The 27,021-nt window shown below is 44.3% G+C and overlaps 1 protein-coding gene and 1 long non-coding RNA gene across 2 annotated transcripts in view; one reads left to right on the forward strand and one right to left on the reverse strand.

Moving 5' to 3' along the window:
- The window catches only part of LOC119445713 (tigger transposable element-derived protein 4-like), a 342,546-nt gene that overhangs the window by 306,765 nt on the left and 8,760 nt on the right, over positions 1–27,021 (forward strand). The gene's annotated exons all lie outside the window — the stretch shown is intronic.
- On the reverse strand, positions 18,721–23,246 carry LOC125943952 (uncharacterized). The gene is made up of 2 exons (XR_007466015.1): positions 22,832–23,246; positions 18,721–18,868 (listed from the first exon to the last, which is right to left on the reverse strand). It is a non-coding gene; the product is annotated as an uncharacterized LOC125943952 (long non-coding RNA).

Raw genomic sequence — 27,021 nt, forward strand, 5'->3', positions numbered from 1 at the left:
CTTAAAAACAATGAATATTCTTAAAGTTTTGTCACATACAACATGGGGTAGTGATAGGAAGTGTCTAATAAACCTGTATAAGAGCCTCATACTATCCCGTTTGGATTATGGCGCTGTAGTCTATCACTCTGCCACACCCAGCGCATTAAAGATACTGGATGCCGTACACCACTCAGGCCTCCGCCTGGCCACAGGTGCCTTCAGGACAAGTCCTGTACCAAGTCTGTACGTGGAATCTAATGAGTGGTCACTTAATTTGCAAAGGTCATACACTAGTTTCACGTACTTCCTCAAAGTTCTTTCAAACCCAGAACATCCTTGTTACGCAACTGTAAATGACATGACGTGTGCTACACTGTTTCATAATCGCCCAACGTTCAGAGAACCCTTCTCGCTGCGTGTTAGAAGGCTTAGTGAAGAAATGGGTGTCTCGCTTCTAGAACACAGCCTAAAGACCCCAGCAAAGTCCTTACCGCCGTGGCACTGGGAAATCATAGAATGTGACACGTCATTTGTGCAAGTCTCAAAGCACGCTCCACAAGAACACATTCGTATGCACTTTCTGGAACTGCAAGCGAAATACTCCTGCATGGAATTTTACACGGATGCATCAAAGTCGCATGCGGGCGTGTCCTATGCAGCAGTTGGACCATCATTTTCGGAATCAGATGCTCTGCACCCACTAACGAGCATCTTTACGGCTGAGGCTTATGCATTATTGTCGGCTGTAAAGCATATCATGCATATAAATTTAGAGAAGGCAATTATATTCACAGATTCATTAAGCGTAGTTAAGGCTTTAATGTCGCTACAAAAGCACAGAAATCCTGTATTAAATGAACTCTATTCGCTTCTGTGCACTAGTTATGCTGCTGAACAACGCATCATAATATGCTGGGTTCCTGGCCACAGAGGCATTCAGGGAAATGTGCATGCTGATGAACTCGCTACATCTACAGCAACGAAACTTCACAATGCTCCCATGTCTGTCACAGCTATAGATTTGAAACCTTTCATGCGGAGAAAAATAAGAAGCTATTGGCAACGCCTTTGGAATGCTGAAACGTCTAATAAGCTTCACCTAATTAAACCTCAACTAGGGTTTTGGCCAGCAACAACTAAATCACGGGCAGTAGATGTCATCTTAACTAGGTTGAGAATCGGACATACGTACGGCACACACAACCACTTGTTGACCGGCGATGAACCTCCAATCTGTGGGAAATGTAGTGAGAGGTTGACCGTCATTCATGTACTACTGGAGTGTCGGGAAGCAGACGCTGAAAGGAAAAAACACTTTCCTCTTGCGTATAGACAATCTATTCCTCTTCATCCAGCAATGTTTTTTGGTAATGAACCGCTTTTTAACATGAAATCAGTACTAGACTTTTTCAATGAAGTCCACCTATTGGATGTTATCAGCCCCAAAAATTCGTAACGCGGCATCTCTTGAGAAGTCGCTGTTGCGACGGTAGTGTTTTGTATAGCGCACGCCTCCAGACCCTTAATCTCGAAGGGCACTGATGAGGCAGTAGTGCTCCTCACAGTCACGTATTTTTGTATATCACTCCTTCATAGCACACCTTTTATTTTCGCCGAACATGCCACTGTACGTTATAAGTATCACTGTCACAATTTTATTTAGGTATACATTTTACGCACTCTACAGCGAAAGATTTTAGGCCTCTATACAGCCGTGTCGCATATACCACCTGAAATTAACCACAATATCGACTACATCATACCATTGTCTGGCGCTCTTTGGCCTTCCGTGGCCCTTGCGCCATAAAACCCCATTAATCATCATCATCATCCGACCTGTCTATTTAATTCCGCCAGTATAATTAGGGCAGCGCAGCAAGCTACAGCAAAGCTCGTGTACCAATAACACCCATATCTTATGTACTTGCTTCCACTTGCGTCCTTCAATACTTCCCTGTAAAAAAAAAGAACCACAGCCTCCGTCCCACATCATTTTGAAGCTTCTGACTTCGTGTCCTGCCATTCATGTATCTTCGACAAAATTATTGTGTAGCTGAACGCGGGAGCTAGTGCATGTGTAATGTTATCAGGTACCTGAACGGTGTACGTTGTACACTGGGCACATATATGAGTGTGGCTAAACAAGCGTCATAAATCTTGCTAGCAGTGTTAGGCAAGCGGACAACCACGTGTTTCGTACATCTGAAGGAACTATTTGCGGTGTACCTAAAATAAAGTGGAAATATGATCAGGACTCACAGTTCTATTGTATCGCCACCTGATTCTGCCCTCTTCCTTTTGTGCCTCTCCCCAACTTTTTACCACAAACGTGCAGTACAGGCCATCTGACTAGCCCCTCTAACTGACCTGTGAACTTTCCTATTAATAAGATTTCCCGCTAATTGGTACAGTGATTTCGGTCTCAAATTCTTTGCTTCAGTATGTCGCGAAATCAAAACACGTATACAGCTGTGCTCAAACGTTGCATTCGGGAGTATCGTAATCGTCGGACATATTTTATACAGATCAGTATACAGCCTTGTTGGGCCCGAGGTTATCTCATAAAACGTATGTACAAAATCAGTGGAGTACGGGTGACCCTCGGCGATGCGTTCACGGAAAGTAGTAGAGGCTTCCACTTTCTATGGCCGACTCTTGCCTCTTGTTCCCCTTCTCAACTAGTGCAAATGCTCAGTTGCATGTACCCAGCGTCTCAAGTTGTCTGTTCTGGCAACATGGATATGTGTCCAGTGGCGCATACGTAGTTTCCCAAACTATGGTATACGCAGCCAGACGACAGCCAGCAGGCAGCACTGGCAACGTGAAGGAAAGATGAAAGTTAAGAAAATTGCGGCACCACCTCACAATCACTGTCGACGGTAGTGCGTTAGCATGGAATCAATACATTGACACAAGCTATTTCCACCGTCGAAACGAGTTATGTATGAGGTCTGCACTGAAGCGGGACAAATCTTTCGCGCTTGGATGTATGGATGAATGCTACGAACGTCCCCTTTGGAACGGGGCGGTGGGTTGCACCACAAAGCTCTTGTTATTATATGGCCTAATGCCCTACCTGTAATAAAAATAAACACGAAGAATTTCCATCACCGAACTTTCTCAAGCCATCAAGCGCCGCTGCCGCGAAGACTGCGCGTGACCTCCTAAATGCATGTAGCGCCGGTTCGTGTGAACACTGAGAAACGCCTCATGCGACAACTGGGCTCTTCTCTTGCGCTTCTTTACGGACATGGTGCGCCGTCTAGTAGCACCGGCCGTCTAGTAGCACCGACGAGAAGTACGCACGTAGCCTCCGAGTCGAGCAGCGTGGCACGCCGGTGCCTGCGAACGCCGAGAATTGTTCCCTCGCATGCCGCACACTCAGTGGCACACACTCAGTGATGCAGGTTGGTGGGACGTTCATTGAAGAGTGGCACGTACCCAATGCATTCGTGGCGCAGCTCGCAAAAGCGTTGGCCCGAAAGGCGTTCATAGAAAAGCGGCGCACGGCCAGTGCATTTGTGGCGCAGCCTGCAAATGCGTCGCGTTGCTGTCCTTGAGGAACCCCTTGCAACGTGGGTTCGATTCAGCTCAACATCGGATAAATTTAAGGAATCTTTTTCGCCATTGTAGGGTGCCACATTCCCAGTGGCACGTACCAAGTTACCCAAGTTGGCGTTGGCGTCAAAGACGTTCACTGAAGAGGCGCACATACCCCAGACCCAAGTTGACATCAAAGATGTTCACTGAAGCATAGCACAGACAGAATGACACATACCCCGTGCGCCAAATCGGCGTCAAAAAGTTTCGTCAAACAGCGGTGCTTACCCGGTCCCGCGTCTACAGTGACCCATGACGGCGTGTAAGAGGTTAGTTGAAAAGAGGCACGTATGTACACATGGCCACATACTCTGGCCCACGTTGATCGGAGGATTGGTTTCGAACACTGTTACCCCAGCATAGCCGCCAGATGCGCTTAACATTCGACCACGGACTAACCAGTGACCCAGGAAGGCGGGAAAACAGATAGATAGATAGATAGATAGATAGATAGATAGATAGATAGATAGATAGATAGATAGATAGATAGATAGATAGATAGATAGATAGATAGATAGATAGATAGATAGATAGATAGATAGATAGATAGATAGATAGATAGATAGATAGATAGATAGATAGATAGATAGATAGATAGATAGATAGATAGATAGATAGATAGATAGATAGATAGATAGATAGATAGATAGATAGATAGATAGATAGATAGATAGATAGATAGATAGATAGATAGATAGACTGGAAAGTTCGTGAAGTACCCAATGAATGCGAACGCATTAAAACAGCGTCGCCATTGTACAAATGATTCGATTGGATGTTTCAGGTTAAATAGAAACGTATTGGTGAGCCTAAAACTTGTTTTACCCGTATCCTATAGGCCCCTATATAATCATAGAATCACCAGGACTCGAATGCAACTCGATGGTACGTAAGGTAACGTACGCTGCTCCTGCACAAGATGACAGCGGCTTTAGGTAGATAAATATGCGCGCAAAGTTAAAGAAATAAAACGGAACATTGCATACCTGACAGTCGAGCTTCCCTATCTTGAAGTTGTCGTCGTACTCGTTGTACAGGTCGAAGGTCGATCTCTTTCGGTGGCGCGTGTGTTCTATAAACCGGTACGCCTTGTCCTTGCTCAGCGTGACGTTTGTTACGACGATTGCATCCCAAACACCCTGGGATTGGAGAAGCGAGGGAAAATGATGGACCTTGAATTGCTATTGTCGAAAGAAGAACGGCCACAACGGTCATAGCAGCTAGTACGCGCAAACTCGAAAACTTCGACATGTCGAGCGGTTAAGCTGGTCTGAAAGCTACGGCTCGCACCAGCAGGCACTTATATCCTTGTTCGAACAATGATCATGGAACATGCCTCCATCAAGTTGTTTACCTTTTGCACTGCAGCTTCTCATTGTTCTGTGCTTTCATCGGTTGATGTTATCCACAATTCCCAATGCAGTTACATTTGTGTCAGAGATATTGTTTTGTTATAAAGGAGCTCCAGAACAGCGTGTCATGCTATTTCAAATACTTCCGAGCAAGACACGACATTCTATGAAATAATCGCTAGTATACTTTTCCGGATAAATATTCAGTAGGCCGTGTAAATGTATATCTCCTGTAGTATGTTTAAAGTACTCATATCTTCATGTCGTGAATTTCCGACGCGAAGCACCGAAGTGCGGAAAGAAAATAACAGAGTTAGTGAAAGAAGGGCAAAGACGAACAATGGTTCTCTCGCTAATGCCTTCCTTTCTTTTTCAAACTTCAGCGCTTCACGCTGCAAAATGCCGCGATGAACTTAGACGAACTCTCACAAATCGCTATTCTTGCTTACTTCTTCGTATTGCAGTAAAGTGAACAATTTCGTTCAAGATGCCATAATTATTTCCACTCCTCCAATGGTGAAATGCGTGTTCTCAGAACCGCGGCACATAAAGTTCTCTCAGCATTTAAATTTCTAGTGCCAATAAATGCTATGTCAAGTCTGCATGTGCTTTCCTGCTACACGAAGCGTAGAACCCCCCGCAGGGGCGTCTGCGCAAGCAGGCGTTTGGTGTGTTGCGACACCACGTACCCGAGCACACGAGGGTTGGACCCTCCCGCGTGTAGCCGTGCGCGGCTTAGCCGTGTCCGGGGAAAGGGGGATCCTGGGGGTTGAGCCGATGCCGGGTGTTTGGACCTTTAAGGCCCCTCGGCGGAGGCAACACACCCCTTTGGCCTCTGCTTCACGTAGACGGCACCCCCGGACTGACCCACCCGGGGGAAATCGGTAGTCGCCTTTTCCTGTCCCCCTCTCAAGTCTTCGTCTTTCCCTCTCACTTTCAATCTTTCCTGTCTTCTACTCACTTCGTTTACTTCTCGTTTTTCCAGGCAGCAAGGGTTAACCGTGTGTATCTATCCAATCTTGGGTACATATATTAGGTTATAGCGGCGTTGCATAGCTGGCGTCTACAGGTATTTTCCTAACCTCGTAGCGTCCCCTTGTTAGGCTCGGTGGTGGGTGGCTACCATCGCCGCCGAATATTCAAAGAATGTCATGGCAAATGCATTCCCCCCCCTTCCAGATCGCCCTAACAAAAGAGGGCGCACCGAAGCAACTTTTGATTTTACTTTTCGAAGCAACCCAGAAACATTCCCACGTTACCACGTAATGCACAGTGAAGGAACCACTCCTGTAAGAAAGCTATCACCATTCTTAGTGTCGAAATGCCTCGTAGAAAAAATTGGGAAACAATACAAGGCCTCAAAGATGTCAAGTGGGGGCCTCCTCCTCGAACTCAAAACCAAAGACCAAGTGGAAAAGTTGGCTGATCTCACCAATATCGGTGATATCAAAGTCACACTCTCAGCACACCGTTCTCTAAACACAAGCAGGGGCGTGATTTCAGAAGAAGATTTCTTAAATCTGAGTGATGAAGAACTCCTTGAAGGGTTCCAAGAACAAAATGTAATCAAGGTTCAAAGAATAACTCTCCGAAGAAACGACGAACAAATCCCCACCAAGCACGTCATACTTACCTTTGCTACGAGTATTGTGCCTAGTTCACTTGAAGCAGGATATGTCAAAATCAACGTGAGACCGTATATCCCCAACCCGAGGCGGTGTTTCAAGTGCCAGAGGTTCGGACATGCTTCACAATCATGCAGAGGGAAATCAACATGTGCAAAGTGTAGTGCCAATGATCACCAGTCGGACAACTGCAATGCTCCTCCACACTGTACAAACTGCAAGGGAGATCATCCAGCGTATTCACGATCTTGCCCTTGCTGGAAGAAAGAAAAAGAGATAATTGCACTCACGGTGAAAGAGAAGATTTCCTTTTATGAAGCAAGGAAAAAACTATCGCACTTACCTCAAACATCCTATGCCAGTGCGGCGCGGCAGGGGGCAGCGCCACAGTGGTCTCAGGGGTCTACAGGGATCACAGTCAGTGGCCCAGTAGTAACTCCACCCGCCCCCTTGGTAGCAGCAGTCAGTGCTGCTCCATCGTCCTCCAAGACGGGCCTGCAGACCCCGGTTTCGCAGGGCCCTAGGCTAAATCGAACTCCAAGGCCTGAGACGCGCGTCTCAGTGCCTGGTTCTCGATCATCCAGCGCCTCCGAGAAGGCTATGGAGATCGACACAAAAACTCCAGCGTCCTCGACGCCAAAAGATCAGCGCTCTCTGGAGCGCACTAAGAAAGATAAACTCTTAGTAACTGCGCCAAAAAAGGGGCCGGTAACCTGAACGGTTACCGCTCTCACATTAGTTCAATCCCTTTAACTCATGTCACCTAAAACCTTTTCAGTTCATACACATAAATTAACATTCTCAATTCCGCCACTATGGCTTTTATCGTGCACTGGAATTGTAGAGGCCTAATTCATAACTTAGGTGACATTAAAGACATAACAAATAAGTTCTCGCCAGTCGCATTTTGCCTACAGGAAACGAATTTAGGCCCTAAAAATAGTCAATTGCTCAAAGGTTTCACCATCGTCCGAAAGGACCGCGAACAGTCTAGTCGTTTGTCAGGAGGAGTTGCTATAGTCGTGCAAGGTGGCACTCCTACCCGAAACGTTCCATTAAATACCTCTCTCGAGGCTGTAGCCATCACTGTTCTCTCATATAAAACTATTACCATCTGTTCAACTTATATTCCACCTCATGCCCATGTTACGATTAGAGAGATGGAAGACCTAATACAACAGCTGCCTGAGCCTTTTCTTTTAGTTGGAGATTTTAATGCACATTCTGCTCTTTGGGGCAGCGATAAAACTGACCAAAGAGGGCAGCTTATTGAAGATTTCATTTTATCAAATAATGTGTGTCTTTTAAACTCAGGTGCACCAACCTATTTCTCGCCTACCTCACGTAAATTTAGTTGTCTCGATTTAGCCTTCTGCTCACCATGTGTTTTTAATGATTTTAAGTGGGAAGTCCTGGACACTTCATATGGAAGTGATCATTTGCCAGCAGTCATCAAACTTTCATCCCTATTACCTATCATAAGCTCTAAACCACGTCGCTGGAAGTTACAACACGCAGACTGGCCTCTATTTACGGAGACCGCAAAACTTGAAGACGTCCTTTTAACGGAACTAAACATAGATGAAATGAATGAAAAACTCACAGCAGTCCTGATAGCAGCAGCAGAAAAGGCAATACCCCAATCATCAAACATTGTGCGAAAGAAGCTAAACCCCTGGTGGACCCCAGAGTGCACACAAGCAAAGAAACAGCAAAATAAGGCTTGGGGTATCCTGAGAAGGTACCCCACCTATAGCAACCTTATAAACTTCAGACAGGCTAAAGCAAAAGCGCGATATGTCCGGAGGCTAGCGGAAAAGTCATCATGGCAAGTATATGTCACCTCCATTAATAGTTCAATCACATCGAAAAAGTTGTGGGATCAGCTCAGGAAATTCAGGGGAGACTATTCGTCATATACAGTACCTTTACTCACAACTCCAGGCATACAGACGACACTACACGAACAAGCTGACATACTAGGGGAACACTTTTATATGTTTCGAGCTCAGCGAACTACTCCGACACATTTCTAAAATACAAACAGTCTGCAGAGAAACAGAGATTGCCTATTACACGGACATCAAATGAACCCTACAATGATCCCCTAACACTTCAAGAATTAAACAGGGTACTTTCTGCTGGCAAGAAAACAGCAGTTGGCCACGACCGCATTCATTATTCAATGCTTTCCCACCTTTCACTTGCATCCGTAAAAGCTCTACTAGAATTTTTCAACAAAATTTGGGATACAGGCAGAGTACCAAAATCGCGGAAAAACGCAATCATAGTACCTTTCCTGAAAGCCGGAAAACCGCCTACATCTCCCAGCAGCTACCGACCCATTGCTCTCACAAGCTGCTTAGCAAAATCCTACGAAAGCATCGTAAACACAAGGCTGACATTCATTCTTGAAACACAAAATATACTAGACATTCACCAGTGCGGTTATAAAAAGAACTGCTCAACAACCGATCACCTTGTCCGACTAGAACAAGAAATACGGAATGCTTTTCTACATAAACAGCACTGCCTTACAGTTTTCTTTGACCTGGAAAAGGCATACGACACCACTTGGAGATTTGGCATATTAAGAGATCTGGCGGATCTAGGGATCCATGGAAAAATGCTCCAGTGTCTAGCCGACTTTCTGTCTGACCGAACATTTCAAGTCCGTCTAGGAACAGCGTTGTCACGAATATTCCTCCAGGAAAATGGTGTGCCGCAGGGATGTATACTAAGCACAACTCTGTTCGTGGTGAAAATGAACTCCGTAAATAGAATAATTCCATCTTCTCTCATGCATTCATTATACGTCGATGATCTTCAAATTGCGTGCCGAGGATCAAACATGGTAACCTGCGAACGACAAATTCAAATCACACTAAATAAACTAACACAATGGGCAACCGAGAACGGCTTCCGTTTCTCCACTGAAAAAACTGTCGCTGTGGTCTTTTCCCAAAAAAGGGGCTTATATCCAGACCCTGTCCTGAAAATGCAACAATCTGTGCTACCAGTTAAAAAGGAACACAAGTTTCTAGGCGTTATGTTTGATAAGAAGCTAAACTTTATAGCGCACATAAACAGTTTGAAAATAAAAGCCAACAATGCACTGAACATACTTAAAGTCTTATCACGCAAACGCTGGGGCTCTGACCGGAAATGCCTCCTCCATATATACAGATCTTTGGTACGCAGCAAAATAGACTACGGTTGTGTAGTCTATGGGTCAGCCAGACCGTCCTACCTCAGGCGACTGGATACAGTACATAATCTAGGACTACGCTTAGCAACTGGTGCCTACAGAACTTCCCCTGTTCCTAGTCTATATGCAGAAACTAACGAGCCATCGCTCGAACAAAGAAGAACACAACTCATGCTAACCTACGTTCTCAGAGTTCGATCATCACCACAGCATATATGCTATGATATTGTCACATACTGTACCACAAGAATACACTATACTAATAAACCACATACCATCAAACCTCTGATACTTCGATTTGAAGAAAAATGTCAGGAGTGTGACATCCCAAAAGAGGCACTTCGTGTTGCAGATAAGCCATCGAGATTACCCCCCTGGTGCGACTTTACACGATTTCTAGATTTTTCACTAACACACCTTAAGAAGCAGGATACCCCACAGGAGCACAGAATACAAGAGTTCCGCACAATACAAGAAACATACAGTACTTACAACGAGTTTTACACAGATGGTTCAAAGACACATGATTATGTGGGAAGCAGTGCCATATCGGGAACATGGGAACAGACTGTTCGACTCCCGCTATTCGTTTCTATTTTTACAGCCGAATGTTATGCCTTGTGGATGGCAGTGCAAGAAGTTGTAAATAGAAAACACAAGAAAGCAGTCATCTACACCGATTCCCTAAGTAGTCTTAAAGCCCTCAACTCAAAATCAGATCAAAAACCGCTCATCGGCGACATATTACACACACTGTCACGCATAAATCAAAACCACTCAATTCGTCTCTGCTGGGTCCCAAGTCACATTGGGATTCCGGGAAATGAAAAGGCGGATATATGTGCTGCCAATGCGAAACACAAAGCTGTATCTAAAATAAAGCTACCTTTGAAGGACGGGCTTCAAGCTATTTGCAGAGCACTAAATAACAAATGGCAATGTCATTGGAACATGAACACTAATAACAAATTGCACATTATCAAACCAGTGCTAGGTGAATGGAAAACCTGCTATCACCAAGAACGCTTCATGGAGGTAATTTTAACCAGACTCCGAATAGGGCACACACACCTCACGCACAATTATTTACTCACAAAGGAAGCACAACCGGTATGTGATAAATGTCAAGAACCACTTACGATACTACACATTCTAATTACATGCCCACATACTGAAAGACAAAGACAAAAACATTTCCACGATCTATACGATTCACATATACCACTACACCCCATTCTCATTCTGGGAGATGATCCCCTTGTCCCTTTTACAGATGTAGCGAATTTTTTGGACGAAGTAGGCTCTTTGAACAGACTTTAAATAACGCATGTTTTACTCTTTTCTATCACTGACTATCACTAACACCCTGTGACTGGCGCAGCAAAGCCTAAGTCGCTTTTGCGCCAATAAACCCAATCTAACTAACTAACTAAGCGTAGAACCCTCTGCTGGCGAGAACTGGTTTATTAGAGCACCGAGCAACCGCTGCAGTAAATGAAGGTAGCCGATATGCGTTTTACAGTCATGTCTGTGTAAGTGAGCACACCCGCGCAGGCGCGTCTGCGTCAGTTGGCGTTTGGTGTATTGCGACACCGTGGACCCGAGCAAACGAGAGCTGGAGCTCCCGCGCCTATTGCTGTGCCTGGCTTTGACGTGTCCGGGGAAAAGGAGAACTTGGAGGTTGAGGCAATGCTGATCGTTCGGACCTCTATGGCCCTCGTTGGAGGAAACACGCCTCTTTGGCCTCGGCTTCACGTAGACGCCACTCCCAGACTAACCCACTCGGGGGAAATCGGTAGTTGTCTTTTCCTATCCTCCTCTCCAAGATTCGACTTTCTTTCTTGCTTTCCATTTGTCCTGGCTTGTTTTTATTTCGAATTTTTCCAGGCAGCAAGGGTAAACCTTGTGTGAGTAGCCAACCTTGGTTATGTCATATTGGGTTGTAATGGTAACGTACAGCTGGCGCTTGAAATACCTATTTTTACAGGCCCTGCAGCATCCCATTGTAGGACTCCATGATGGGTGGCTGGCGTCGCTGCAGAAAAGTGAAGATTCTTTATGGATACTTCTTTTTTTAAACTTCCTCATCGCCCTCAGAAACGAGGGCGCATCGACGTATATAAATTTTTCTTGGTCCCCTACGTGAAAATTTTCCAAGGTATCATGTGACACATTCTGAAAAAAAAAAAAACGGCACATAAAAGAGCGTGAGAGTCATCTCGCCTTCCCTTGTTGCGAAATGGCTAACTGATTCTATGGGCCCAGGTTACAAATCTACCAAGCTAGCTAGCGGGGACTTTCTCTTGCAACTGCACGACAAAAAAAAAAGAGTATGAAAAGCTACAGAACCTTGTCTCTTTTGAGAACATTTCTGTTGCCGTGACCCGACACGAAACTATGAACGCTATCCGCGGCATTATTTGCGATGACGATCTGACGGAATTGACTGAGGCCGAACTTTTGGAAGGCTGGAAGAATCAAAATGCCATCCATGTGAAGTAAATTAAGATGAGGCCTGACGAGAAAGAAATCCAGACATAGCATCTTATTCTCACCTTCGGCTCAAGTGTGCTGCCCTAGACAATCATGGCCGGGTGTCTCCTTCATAGCTCCCCGACAGCATAGAACCTCATCATCTTAAAATATATTAAGTCGCAAGGAAAACGTACGCGACATACTGCTAAGAGAGAGAACTGCCAAAAATACATCTCGAACATTAATTCCTACACTCAAGAAGGAAAAGTGTGGAACACGGTAACGAAATTACTAGGTCACCCGTCTTGCCATTTGCGGGTGGTGGATGATCACAGTAATAGCCTTGAAGACCAAGCCAACACTCTTGGCAAACATTTTGAGCATGTGCCCAGTTCGGATAACTAATCAGCGTCCTTTCTCAAGCATAAGGCAGTAGTAGAAAGCAAGGCACTGAACCGAAAATGTAGTATAAATGAGCCATACAACCATCCGTTTAATCTTGCCGAGTTCAGAGCTTCCTTGAACAGTTGTGAGAAGTCCGCTCCGGGAGCTTATAGAATCACGTACTTAATGATAAAACACCTTCCCACTGACACACAGCTAGCACTGCTGTCTCTTTACAATAACATCTGGGCATCAGGGTGCCTTCCTTTGGCATGGAGATAAGAGACTATTATTCCTATTTTGAAACAAGGAAAATAACCATCCTTAGTGTCAAGCTAACGTCCCATTGCATTAACGAGTTGCCAATGTAAGTTATTCGAAAAGGTGATAAATGGTCGATAATTACACTTTCTTGAAACAAATTGCTCGACCCGTATCAGTGTGGTTTTCAAGAAAGCCGATCCACGACCGATCATCTCGTAGGGATTAAGGCGTGCATTCGGGAAGCCTTCACTCACAGACAATTTTCCCTTTCCCTGTTCCTTGACATGGAAAAGGCATAAGACACTACTTGGGGATATGGAATTTTAAGACAATTTTCCCTTTCCCTGTTCCTTGACATGGAAAAGGCATAAGACACTACTTGGGGATATGGAATTTTAAGAGACCTCTCAGAAAGTGGTACACCTAGCGACATCGTTACTGTAATAGAAAGTTACTTATCCAAATGAAAATTGCGGGTTGGAGTTGGCAATACCTTGCCTAGGCCATTAATCCAGAAAACTGGCGTGCCGCAATGGGTATGACTTAGTTCTACCCTTTTTGTTATGAAGACGAACACTTTACGTTCAGTCATTACACGAAGCATATGTCAGTCTCTAAATGTAAATGACTGGCAGATAGGGTTTTTATCATGTAACCTCGCGATATGTAAAAGACAACTGTAGCTTGGTCTGAACAAGGTGTCGGAATGGGCCAATGACAATGTCTTTAGGCTAAACGCCAGCAAAAGCGCATGCGTCCTCTTCTCGAAAAAAAAAGAGGCTTGATCGTCGATCCCGGCGTTGTGCTTGAGGACACCACATAAATGTGAACACAGAACACAAATGTTTATGCATATTGATAGACGGAAAACGGGCATTCATGTACGCACAAAGCATATTAAGAAAAAAGCTTCAAAACTATGAACATTCTGAAATTTTCATCGCACAAGACATGAGGTAGTAACCGTAAGTGTCTAGCACAACTGTGCAAGAGGGTTATATTTACACAATTAGATACGGCGCCATAGTATAGCAGTCCACTGCTACCCCAAGCGCCTTAAAAATGCTGGGCCCTGTTCACCACGTAGGCCTCCGGCTGGCCACAAGCGCCTACATGACAAGTCCTGTGGCAAGCCTTCATGTAGAGTCGAACGAATACTCGCTCCATCTGTCACGTTCATACTCAAGCTTCACATATTATCTAAAAGTGCATGCGAACACAGAACATCCGTCTTATTCAACCGTAAACGACATGACCAGTGCCACACTATTAATTAATCGACCGGCAGTGAGAGAACCCTTCTCACTGCGAGTAAGGAAACTTGGCGAGGAAATGGAGTTTCATTCCTTGAACATCCCCTGATGACCCCTGCAAAGCCATTGCCGCCGTGGCAGTGGCAACTCATACAATGGGATGCATCGTTTGTAGAGGGAACAAAACATGCTCCAGAGGCACATATTAGCGTGTACTTTTTAGAACTCCAGTCTAAGTACTCGTGCACAGAAATTTACACTGACGCTTCTAAGCCCCGTGCCAGGGTGTCTTATGCAGCCGTCGGTCTATCCTTCTCGGAGTCCGATGTACTGCACCCGGAAGCAAGTATCTTTACTGCTGAGGCCTATGCACTATTGTTGGCTGTGAAGCATATAACGAAATCAAAACTTCAAGAAGCAGTTATAATTACACACTCCGCGTCATAAAAGTCTTGAAGTCACTCTGTCAACACAGAAATCCTGCGCTTATTGAGCTCTATTCTGTTCCGCGTGAAGCGTACATATTGTTATAGGCCACCTCCTTGCATTAAGGAAGAAGACGACGATCGCTGGGGAACGCTGCGCGTGTTCAGCCATCTTGGCGATCTCTGTCAACAGTCCCTGTACATAAATCCTGTCCCTCTTTTATCTATTTGACGCCCCGTCACAATATGTAACCAGTATGTCATCATATGCTGGGTACATGGTCACCAGGGCATCGAGGGTAGCGTGCTAGCAGGCCAAATGGCAACATCAATTTGATTGCAAGCTACTCCTACCGCTTCGGTCCCTGCCACAGACCGGAAGCCTTTTTTTACGGAAGAAACGACGAAGCCACTGCCAGTGCTTGTGGGACGCTGAAACAAATAAGCTTCGCGTGATTAAGCCACAGTTAGGTTCCTGGACCTCCACATATAAAACGTGACGAACTGATTCGGCAAAGATAGGACACACTTATGGCACACATAATTGTATACTGACTGGAAATGAACCTCCAACCTGTGGTAGATGTGGTGATAGGCTGACCGTCCTCCACGTCCTTCTGGAAGGTTGGAAAGCCGAAGCTGAGAGAAAGAAACATTTTTCCTCTAGCGTACAGCTATTATGTCCCTCTCCATCCCGCTATGTTTCTTGGTGCACGACCGTTTTTTAACACCAACGCCGCGCTGGAGTTCTTGTATGTTGTCGTGTTACATGTTATTAGCCCAAGAAATTCTTAGCACATCCTATTGCCCGTAGCCCGCAGGACCTTACAATAATGTTATCTCATCCATCTTGCCAGGGGATGCTGCTGCGATAGTTTTTTTTATTGCGATAGCAATTATGTGGACACTTCAACCGGATTTCTGCCGTCGCCGTCGCCGTCGTTGTCGTTGTCGATGTCGCCGTCGCCGTCGTCGTCGCGGTCGCCGTGAGGTTCCCTATAGATAAAATCTTCGCCGCGCGCCGTATGCCCGAGCGGAAGCTTGCGGGGACGCGCGCTACCACGGAGAGCGAACGCACTCATCTCCCACGCGCAAGCAAGGAAGCAGGAAGCCAGCGCCGGAGGGAGCGGGGGGGGGGGGGGGGGGGGGGCGCAATCTACTCTGCCAACAACCGCGCTCGTCGCTCGTCCGCACCGTCTCTTATCTCCACACGGCTCTGACCTTTATGGGCCGTGCATTCGCCGCTCAGTTTCCGTTGAAGCGATAGACCGCATGTATACTTCGCCCGCGGCGGCGTATGCTTGCTGCCAGCGTTTTGACAGTCGTTGTCTGCAGTCATTCAGTGTGATCTATTCGTGTTTGTTTGTGCGCGCTCACACCACGCTTGTTCATTCAGTTAATAATAGTCGGGCCACATTTTCCAACGCACGCTACACATGCAATGCTGCCCGGATCGGCAGTGCAGCGCTACAGGTGTGTCCCTTCGCACGCGCTGCCCACGGGAAGCGCTTCTCATCAACAACACCGTTTCACACGCGCCTTCTCGTGGTCATCGAGTCTCTCTTCATGTCGGTCTACTTACGCCGCAGCACACCTGCTTACTTAATCAGCTCATGTTTACTACAATTCATATTGCTACCAAAGCCGCTCACCTTACTTCGTATGACATTGCTGTGTTGCTATCGCATTCATTGCTTCGCCCTTAGGGCGAAACTGTGACATTTTTTTTTTAGCACATGGCTCCAGACCCTTGCGTTCTAAGGGTTCTATTAAGGTATGAGTGCTTCTGTGTCATACTTCATTGTTCCAATGTCACTTTTACGTACATACATTTCATTAGTCATTGCCACTATTGTATTACAAATAAATTTTGCGCACGTTACAGCGACTGCTTTTCAAGACCTCTTCACATTTTAGAGGCCTCTTCATCGCTACATTTCGAGCTCATTTAGCACTAGCATGGCGTTTTTTGGCCATACTTGGTCCTTGCGCCAGAAAACACCACATGTCATCGTCACAAAAAAAAAAAAAACGAAACACAGCCGTCGTCCCACATCATTCTGAAGCTTGTTGACTTCATAAACTGACATCTTTGTATTCTTCAATGAAACTATTGTGTAGCTCAACAAGGAAGCTAGTTCATGTGTAATGCATTCATGTGCCTGAACGGTGTACCTTGTACGCTGGGTATACATATGGGTGTGGATAAACTAACGTCATGACATTTGGTGGCAGCCTTAGTCAAGCGGACAACCACGCGTTTCGCACACCTGAAATACCTATTTGCAGTGTATGTAAAATCAAATTAGCGCAGCTTGCACTGCAGGCGCAATGCTAATAAGACAGCGGAGCTGATGGGCACCTAGCTAGTCCTGGCTTTCGGGCTAGGCTAAGCACTACCAAGTCATCCCCAGCATTTTCCGGCATTTATTGATTATTTATTGATTATCGATTAGCTATTGATTGGCTATCGAAAGGTATTGGCCACGTATTTGGGCTAGGCTAAGCACTACCGAGTCATCCCCAGCATTTTCCGGAATTTATTGAATATTGATCGATTAGCTATTGATTGGCCATCGATGACTGACTAAGCTTAAGTAGTCCCAACTAGAGCACTGCACGGGCTCGGGCTTACCCGAAAGCCCAGGCCCAGCCCGGCCCGAGGGCTTGTCAGGATTTGTCAAGGAACTTGAAATTTGTCAAGTTCCTCTGAACGATTTTTTCGAGGTTGCTGATGCCTTGTAAAGTCATTCCTCATTGTACATACTAAGCTTTATCTAAAAGTATTAAGAAGTGTTGTAAGTTTTTGTATGTACGCATTTTAGTACTTTTGCAAAGGAATATTAAAAAATAACTGATGCAGTTACTCCGCTGAAAATTCTGCCAAACATTGATCGTAAAGCAGAGCTTTGGCGGAACCAAAAGAATAACGTTCACGTTGTAATTCGCTTCAAAATAGTTTCTTATTTAAAAAAAAGCTACTTAAGGTAACATTGGTTCACGCAGATGGAGTATGACAAATATACAATTATGGGGCAGAATCTCGCACTGAAAAGTATGTTTGCTTCTCAGATAATGTTCCTTTTGTCAGCGAAAACAGTGTTTTCCAGAAATTGCGTTTTTGTTTTACTTTATGAGCCATCAAGCCGAAAATTTACCACGAACATAATTTCTCAGAGTGTTTACCAGTCAACTTCGTTTGCTAAATCCTTCCTGGCGACTACTGTAGCTTTTCGTTTTGGATTGTTATTCAGTAACTGAGCGAGCTACCAACGATTTTCATGCTGCTCGAACTCGAGAGGGTGTCTTGGCCACGTTGTTGACGCCGGGTAGCAAATTGTATCTCGCAATATCTGCTCTTTTCTTCTTTTTCGCTCATATATCAGGATTTGTATATGAAATAATAATTTTTCTTCAACTTGAATAAAAATTAGGCATTCCTTTTTTGCACGCCTAGAAAGTTTGAATCACGACGAAATAAATCGCCGATGCACAAACAAGCGCGCTGCCACCAATGGTCAGTAATTTCATTTTGTGTTAGTTTTCAAAACTAAGAAAGGCTGAAGTCGGTTATAAGTACACCGATCTCAAATGTAAAAGCAAGAACGAAAACAGTTTTTCACGTGTTTCTAGCCTTCTTAAAGAAGTAGTGTCAAATCGCCAATAGGCCAACCCGGTTTTTATAGCGGGTAGTTAATCGTTTCGGCATAAAATTCGGTAGACATATTTATCAATAAAAAAAGTGTCTGTAATATTAAAATCGACAAAGCGATTTTTTGAAGGCAATTCCCTACCCTCCTCTCTTAAAGAAGTCGCGGTGGTGAAAGTGGATCTGGATCTCTGCAGCACATGTAGGCCTATCAAAGCAGCTTTGCTGTTGTCGGCGTACGTTAAACCCCACAATAACGCTGATGAGGCAAAATATGACAATACCTGAAAAAGAGTGATTCTCATGCTAAACCGCCAGAACGCAAAAGTGGGCGCATTACAGGCTATTTTTTTCTTCGCTCACTGATGCCTGATGCCTTTGTCTATCCTAGGAAAGAGACTACGCATAAGTAACTGTAACTGTAAAACAGTAAAACAATATAACACTGTAAACATAATGCACGTAAAACACAAGTATAATCAGCTCATAATTTACCACTGAGGCACCAAAAGGAATTTGTTGTTTATTTTCTGCTTTTCATCTGCTGATTGGCATTTCTCAGCGGATTTCGTAAGATCGTTGGGGCCCCTTACACCTGGCTCTCCAGCATTTTGGGTTGCCGGTTCCGTCTCGCTGGTTTGGGAGGGGCTGCTGCAATAAAAACAGATTTATTCATTGTTAAGTTTTTGAAACAGTGCCTATTTCAGACGCATGACATTGTAACGAACAAGAACATTAAAACTGGGCTGATTTTAAAAACTAGTACATTACTGGCTGGCTGGTAAACGGTCTGGTTCTTGGTGGAGTTTGCTGGTTCGTACTGGAAACTGCGCTTGTTTCAATTGTGCCGCACTAGTTCCAGTACGGGAGGAGTGGGCGCTCTTCAATATTAAATTCTTGGTGTAATTTTATCGAGGGATAGTAGTCTCCTGATTTAAATAGTGCTATATTTTGAGGTTATAAATGTTTCAGGTTGCTGCTTGGGATAAAAGTTTGTGAGCTGCTCCGTTTATGCATGCATATGTCACGATGACGATCACTTTTGTTTCTCACACTTCCCTTTCGACGGTGGGGATAGCTAGGTGCATGAACGAAAATACGCAAAAGCAGGTAACGATTCGTTTTTAGTTGTTTTTTTTATTCTTTTATTTTTTTTAACCATGCGGCCTCAACGAGGGGTTGGTACTCAGCAGCAGTGCATGTTTACATTTCGTACACGTTCACTGTACTTCTTATGTCAGTTCCCGTGATATGTATGCGGTAATGATTTTATATTTATTCATTAGCGCTGACGCAACCGATGACTGCGAGTTGTCGAGGTGCTGTTCCGTCAACACGAAATAAACAAACCGAGCAATTATATGGACACGTGCAAACTGACCCCAGGACGCCTGCCTCTGATCGATACTATCGCACCGATAACAAAGCTGGGGGCTTATTTATTTATTTATTTATGATACCCTCAGGGTCAACAGACATTACAGAGGGGATTGGTATAAAATACAGAACAACAAAATTTCAACTACAAGAAGCAGCACAATGTTTCTAGTTATACGATAATAGTTGTGAAGAGGCAGAATACATGTTACAAAAAATACTATAATTAAAATAAATACAAAGAAGCAGTCCAGTGTTTCTAACTATACAATAATTGCTATAAAGAGGCAAAATACAACAAGACGTTACAATGCATTCGTTAATGAAGTCACAAATTTTTCATGATCTGAGATTGTTACTACCAATTTGGGAAGGCAATTCCAATCATTTGATGTGCGTGGTATGTATGACTGTAGGAATGATTCTGTTTTACACGACGGAATACCAACTTTATGAGCATGATCCAGACGGTGTGAAACGTAATGGGGAGGAAGTATTAGTAAATCGCGCAGGTAAGGATGATGATACAGTTCGTAACAAAGGCTTAAGCGGAGCATCGCACGCCGAGAAGCAAGCGTAGGTAGTTTAAGGTTAGCTTTCATTACCGTGATGCTCGAGATTCGATTGTAATTAGAGAGTATAAAACGGACCGAATTATTTTGCACCCTTTCTAGCGAATGTACCAAATTATTATGATGCGGATCCCAAACCGAAGCGGCATATTCTAACTTAGGACGAATGAGTGTTTTATATAGCATTAGTTTGAGAGACGAAGGCGACTTTGCAAAGTTACGACGAAGATATCCGAGCATGCGATTAGCGTTGCAGACAATATGAGAGATGTGAGTATCCCATGTTAGATTGCTACTGATGTGAACTCCGAGGTACTTATATGAAGATACGCTGTCGAGTAGTACATTATTTAGGTGGTAAATCGTCTTTCGACGTCATTTGCAGTGAAGCAAGATATGCGGCCAATTTTTTCTCCTGATGTCAACTAGAATATCCTAGAGCAGCTAATTGTCGACTGGAGCACGTCTAATTATGTCATGGCTAATCCGGCTGCGAAGCCCATTTGAAAGCATTTTTAGAGAGCTTTACCCGCGATGTATCAGTAATAGAAGCGACCGAGCAAAATCTCATGTAAGGATGGTCTGCTTTTAAGGTTCTGCTTAGTGCACCGTGGCCGACAAAATGCATTGCAATCATACACTTAGATAGTACGCTAGCAAGCAAAAATCTGAGCCAATGCACAACATATATTTAACACGCAGAACACGGCTGTAAATTCTGTATTTTAAATGAAACATTCTTTAATTGAAAAAAGATAGTGGCGTCGTGGTGAATCAATGGGCTTGTGATTTCTAGGTCAGAATGATGGGTCCTGTTAGGGGTAGAGCGTCCTTGCTTTTTTTTTATTTTAGTGTAAAATACTCACGGTCGGTTTCTTCACTTAAACAGTTATATACGGCATGCAGGCCCCGCATAGTCCTCGCTCTATAGCTGCTTTTTGCACCAAGCTTGCCATTGCTGGTATAGCCGCCGCAAGGAATAAAAACGAGTGCGCCAAAAAGAACATTTCACCTTTTGTTAAATCCACGTGCGAGGTGGTATATGACATGCCATTGTCCTGTCGGAAATTGTTGAAACTTCAAGATGTGTTAACAACAGACTCCTAAAGGTGACGCCTCCAGCATTTTAAAGAGCGCATTGTTTTGGCGAGCACGTGCATCTTGCGGTTGTGAGGTATTGTTTCGGGAAGCGACGATTCTTGGCAAAAACTGCAATGAGCAAGTCCGTTTGTTACTGGAAGTATTTTACAGAAGAAGAGGAAAGAGGACTGCGTCAGTGATTCTTTTCTTTCTTTGTGCACGATAGAAACCCGATTTCTAAGGCGTATGCGAAGTAGTCAAACCTGTCTTTTTCTTTTTCAATAATACATCTGCGCATGCTTGTATCACGTATATTCAAGGTGTCCCAACTATGATGCACATAGATTTTATGATATGCAAATGCCACGTAGCTGGACGGAACCGAGGTAATGTTGTTTGCCGTCGCTTGGAGATACTCAGATTATTGTTTTGCATTCCGCCTAAATACATATACTTAGTCTTAATTAATTAATAACCTTTTCGAATGTTATAATTAGACGAAAAGTGTCAATGAGAAAATTGTAGAGCAACTTGAAAAACTCCCGATACAGCTTTTCTGTTGCTCAAAACGTGCTACATAAAAGTGTTTTTCCTAGCGTGAAAGAAGCCCGCGAATAGACACAAAATTACCGCGCGACTGGCCAGTCGAGAAATACCATCTTCTTATTATTTTTTTTTTTTGCAATGCATGCAAACATTCTCTGCGTCACTGAATCTTGCCCTCTGTGGCGTCCAGAATCGATTCTCAGCACCACTCTTAAAATGCATGACGGGTGAACCTCGGTCCTATGATTTATACAAGAGTCGTAATGCCTCAAAACGCTGTAGTGAAAAAATGTAGTTACAACAAATATGACGACGTAACTGTTTCATAGTTGATACAACAGACAATTGGCTTTTTCACAAAATTGTGGGAGTGTGCCCACGTTTGGTCTATTAAATGGGAGGTGACATGAAACCGATGGTCGGCTAAACAAAATAGCGGGCATGCAACAGCGTGATTTCTCACCGCATATCACGCTTTCAATACTTTAATTTTAGTTAGTGGATTGCTGAAAAGCAGCGTACTACTGTGTCAATATGATACAAAGCTTGTGACGAAAGGCTTCAATAAAGTACTAGTAAACTTCGCCGACAATATTGCTATTCTTTTTTTCTTTTACTTTCTCCTTCCCACAAGCCAAAATAGCATCTGTGATGCCGAAAACAAATTTGGGCTAGGAAACGTTCAGCAAGGCGAGATTGTCCAAATACGCCTTACGACGGAGAAACTTAAGATTTTCGTAAGAGAAGCTAAAAGGAACACGGACTTTCTGGAATTGCTCTTTCGAAGATAACAATGATAAGTATACGTAACACAGTGGCACACCAGGCAACGATCATGAATATACTATTGATTGACTTTTTTTCTCATATTTCCCTTCTTGGTAGGCTATCTCTCAAATTACGTTAATTCTGTTAGGTAATTTATGCGAGGTTCGTCAGCTTTTTGTTTGCATGACATAGGCCAAGGAAACGGTGTAGCGACAGTTTTCCTCACATAATGGAGGTACGCATAATTTAAAAAAAAAAACAGATTACCTACCTCTTTTAGCACGGATGCTGTTTCTACCTGAACTTGTTTCAGAAAAATAAGGGTTGTTTGGCCGAGGACCTGGAGCTGGGTGAGGATAATACACTGGTGCTCCCTGATTTTGCGTAGTACCACGTTTGGCACGAGACTTTTTCCCACAACACCCGAAAAGTGGGGAAGCGAGAACAAACGGGGTGTTTAGGTCGAGCGTATTCGAAAGAATAGCGGCCACAACAGCGAAAATGACCAGAATCTGGGAACTTGAAACTTTAGCCATATTTAAGGATAACGCAAATCTGAAAAGTAGAGTTTGTGCTGGCCGGTTCTTATATCCCTATTCAAACAATGTACGTATATAGAGCATCGGTTTCTTTTCTTGTTTTTCTACGTTGTTCTTTCCATTCTTTTGTGCAATTTCTGGTCAATTTTTTTTAAAGCGATCTGATCGTCTTGACTTTAGTGGCGGGACTATTGTCCTGGTCTTAAGCGATTCTACGTTGGCACGCTATTCTTTTCGAGACAGTTCAAAATCAATGGGTAACTCGGGACAATCGTTCTCTACAGTAGCGCGCGGGAATAACTAAATCATCCAGGACTCCATTTGCTCCGGTATGTCTACGTGTTCATATACCATATTTTCCACACCATACGAACTCCGAGAGAAATTAGATGCTTTAGCTTGTCTGCAACCAGCAAAAAGTAGCTAAAAAATCGTGCTTGCAGCCAGTAAATGCCTGACCATTATTTTACTTTATATAGAAGACAATATTATAGACGTCATAAGCGTGCGTCTAAATTTATTTCCCTTTATTGCAAATAATGGTCGTTATAGTAAAACGTTCTTTTAGGCTTGAAGTGATTCGTCACTGCCGCGCTGCAGATCCGCTCACGTGGCCGTTAGCAGAATAAAACTGACGCCAACACAAAGAGGAGAGCAAGAGAAACGACAGAGTGCGATGTTTCCGTGGTTGTTAAACTGCACAATTTAATTGTCGAAGGCACTATGCACATTCACGCACCCTTTTCCACGGTGAGACATACGCGTATACAACGCAGGAGGCACTATAAGCCGCACATTCTTCATAACGCGTAAGTAAAAAGAGTGTGGTAGTTGTGTTATTTGGAGCGTTTTACTCTTTGGCATGACTCGCGGAGAGCAGTGTCCAAAGAAATTTACTCGCCATCCCAGCGAATGTCAAGAGCACCTGTTGAAAACCACCACTACAACTACTCGGGGGGTATGCAATGCTTTATTGCTCAAATCCTTCGCCGGCGCTTTATTCAGCCACAGGAGAATGCAGACGTGTGCACTTCCCCTGCAGTGGAATTCCACGGCAACACTATATCGGTGTCTGTCTTTCATGCATCGGCACTTGGCCGTTCGCCTTCCAGTCTTCTTAGGGCTAACATAGAAGACCCTGTGAATTTTCTTCTTGTTGGTATAACTTGTGAGCGTTTTAATAACTCTCCTACATAGCAAAAAAGAAAATACGAAATACTTAGTAATTGGGATTTAGCCATTAATTAACCAACACTAATAAATTTTCTTTCTGCGGATTACCGTAAATAATCCCCCACATTCTATCTACACAAAAAGTACACGCGAATACACGCAAAGCGCCTCGAGTGGCCATGGTTGCTCGTCATGCTTGGAAAAGTACTTATATGTAACAGGTATTGAGCTACAGAAAGCTGTGTCTGGAGTTTTTCATGTTTCTCTACAACTTTCTCGTTGACCACTTTTGCATCTAACTATAATATTTGAGAATAATTAAATAAGACTAATTGTGTAATTAGGCGAATGCAAAATTAATCTGAGTTTCTGCAAGCGATGGCAAACAACATAACCTTGGACTCTGTCCAGTTACGTGGCATTTGCAATATATTTAAATCTGATGCATGATAGTTGGGACACCTGTATAGGCAACGCAGGAATAAACACGAACACAAATTCAGCGTATCTCCCCGTGTTCTTATTTATTGTGTCCATGTTTTCAAGGGCGCTCCTATAACAAAGTCATCAATTGCTAAGTAGCTTATCAGCACGTCTTAACTTCTAAATATAAACTCCGTCGATGATCTAGCTCTTCCAGGACACCATTAAAACAAACATATACCTTTTCAAGTGCTCCTAGTCACACTAGTTCCTCGCTGTAAATACTTGCAGCGCAACGTTGGAAGCAATGCGAACATTTAGCAACATATTTATCCTCTATGTAGAAGCTGCCCGTGTACCATTAGAAAATGAAGATTAGTTTGGTGAATCCTCTTTAATGCGATTGTCCCTCGAATATCAGCATTTGCACAGAATGAAAATTTTATTCCACAAAACAACGGAGCGCGTCTGTACGAACACTATCATAACAAGCTTTAAGTCAATTTACAGAAATGAACAGGTGAAAAAGTTAGGAATACCCTACAATAACATCATATGGGGGCGACAGAGGCCTGGAAATGAGGAAGTGGGGTGCAGGGAGGCGGGTGTCTGCACCCCCCCCCCCCCCCCCCCCCCCCTGTCTGTAACCTACGAAGGAGGCTCGAGCCTTCCCTCGTAGTCCGGTGTCTATGAATGTGAGGGTATGCGAGCATAAGTTACTGCTTCGAAAATTAGCACTAAATTTTCCGGTAGTAATGAAAACGTACCGCCAATGACCAAGTGTTACGCCTTCCCTAATCAGGTACTGAACCATCATTTCTCCTAAAGCGCCTTATTCCTTCATAAACATATCTGGTAAACTACTTCCCGTGCCTTTGGCAGTTAGAAATAACAGCAGCTACTCGCATTTTCTGCTGATATTGGATTGGCGTTACTAATTCTCCGGAGAACAGCGCGGATACGATTCTAAACGGTTGGCAGAACACGAACTATCAGAATTATCGTGTTTCCGACCCCAAACGCGCACGTTGTGGGAGATCCCTTAACTTTGCTGTGTTAATACGAGGCAGCCACAGTGTCTGTGATTTTTTGAGAACCTTTGTTTATTATATTATTGCGATAGCAATTATATGGACACTCAAAGCAGATTTCTGCCGTCGGCGTCGCCGTCGCCGTGAGGTTCCGTATGACGTCAATGGAGATGAAATCGTCGCCTCGCGCCGAACGCTGTATGTGCGAGTGAAAGGGCGCGAGGGACGCGCGCTTTCACGGGGAGTGAACGCAACGGCGGAGAACAAACGCGCGTTCTGCGCCGTGCCCCTTAAGGCGCAGAAGTAGCGTCCCTCTTTCTCCCTACATCACCATAAGAGATTATGGGGTTTTTACGTGCCAAAAACCAGTATTATGAGGCACGCCGGTATTGGGACTCCGGAAATTTTGACCACCTGGGGTTCTTTAACGTGCACCTAAATCTAAGTACACGGGTGTTTTCGCATTTCGCCCCCATCGAAATGCGCCGCGTGGCCCCGGATTCGATCCCGCGACTACATCACCATATATTAGAGCAACGTTCCTTCTCCGACGCACGAAAGGCCGTGGGGGGGGGAAGGGAGGGAGGCGACGTTTAGCTGCGGCACCAGTGCCTATTTACATCAGAGGCTCCGGCAACAGTCCCCAACGCCGCACGCATTTTGAGCGACGCGGGCAAAACGCCGACGGCGTCGACAACAGTTCTGCGTGTTGCCGTGCTGCTGCATGTCCAAGTTTATACAGCTGATAAGCTGCTATCATTACTCCGTATAGCTATCTTCAAATTTGCTATCGCAATTGATGCTTCACCTTTCAGGTGAAACTGCGACAACTTTTAATCACGCTGCCATGAGTTTTTCGGCTACTAAAGAATCGATGCCGGTTTCTTATAGGTCTATCTCGCCGAAACTCTTTGTTTCTGTTTAGATAGCTGAACATCACAGAAATCGGCATGTTATCGCGCCAAAAAAAGAACAAGCGCCGCAATAAGCAGGCACCATTCCTGCGCGTAACCCACGGTGCTTGTGTCGGGTGTATAAGAATGTACACAGTCATGGCGGCTGCTTATACCGAAGGCGTGAGCTGTGATGACGAGTGAACCCGAAAGATATGCATAGTCCTCTTTACACCCATTTCTTCTAGATATTTCATCTGGGCTAGGCTTTACTAAAAAAAAAAAACGTAGCATGTTCCTTCAGATTTCGAAAGAAAAACATCGTAATAGACGTCCGGCGAGTCCTCCTTATCAACCACACGCTAGAAGTGTTTGCTATTAATTATCGATAGTTAGAAAGGT

The sequence above is a fragment of the Dermacentor silvarum genome, chromosome 3 (genome assembly GCF_013339745.2).
Source record: "Dermacentor silvarum isolate Dsil-2018 chromosome 3, BIME_Dsil_1.4, whole genome shotgun sequence".
NCBI classification, from domain to species: domain Eukaryota; kingdom Metazoa; phylum Arthropoda; class Arachnida; order Ixodida; family Ixodidae; genus Dermacentor; species Dermacentor silvarum.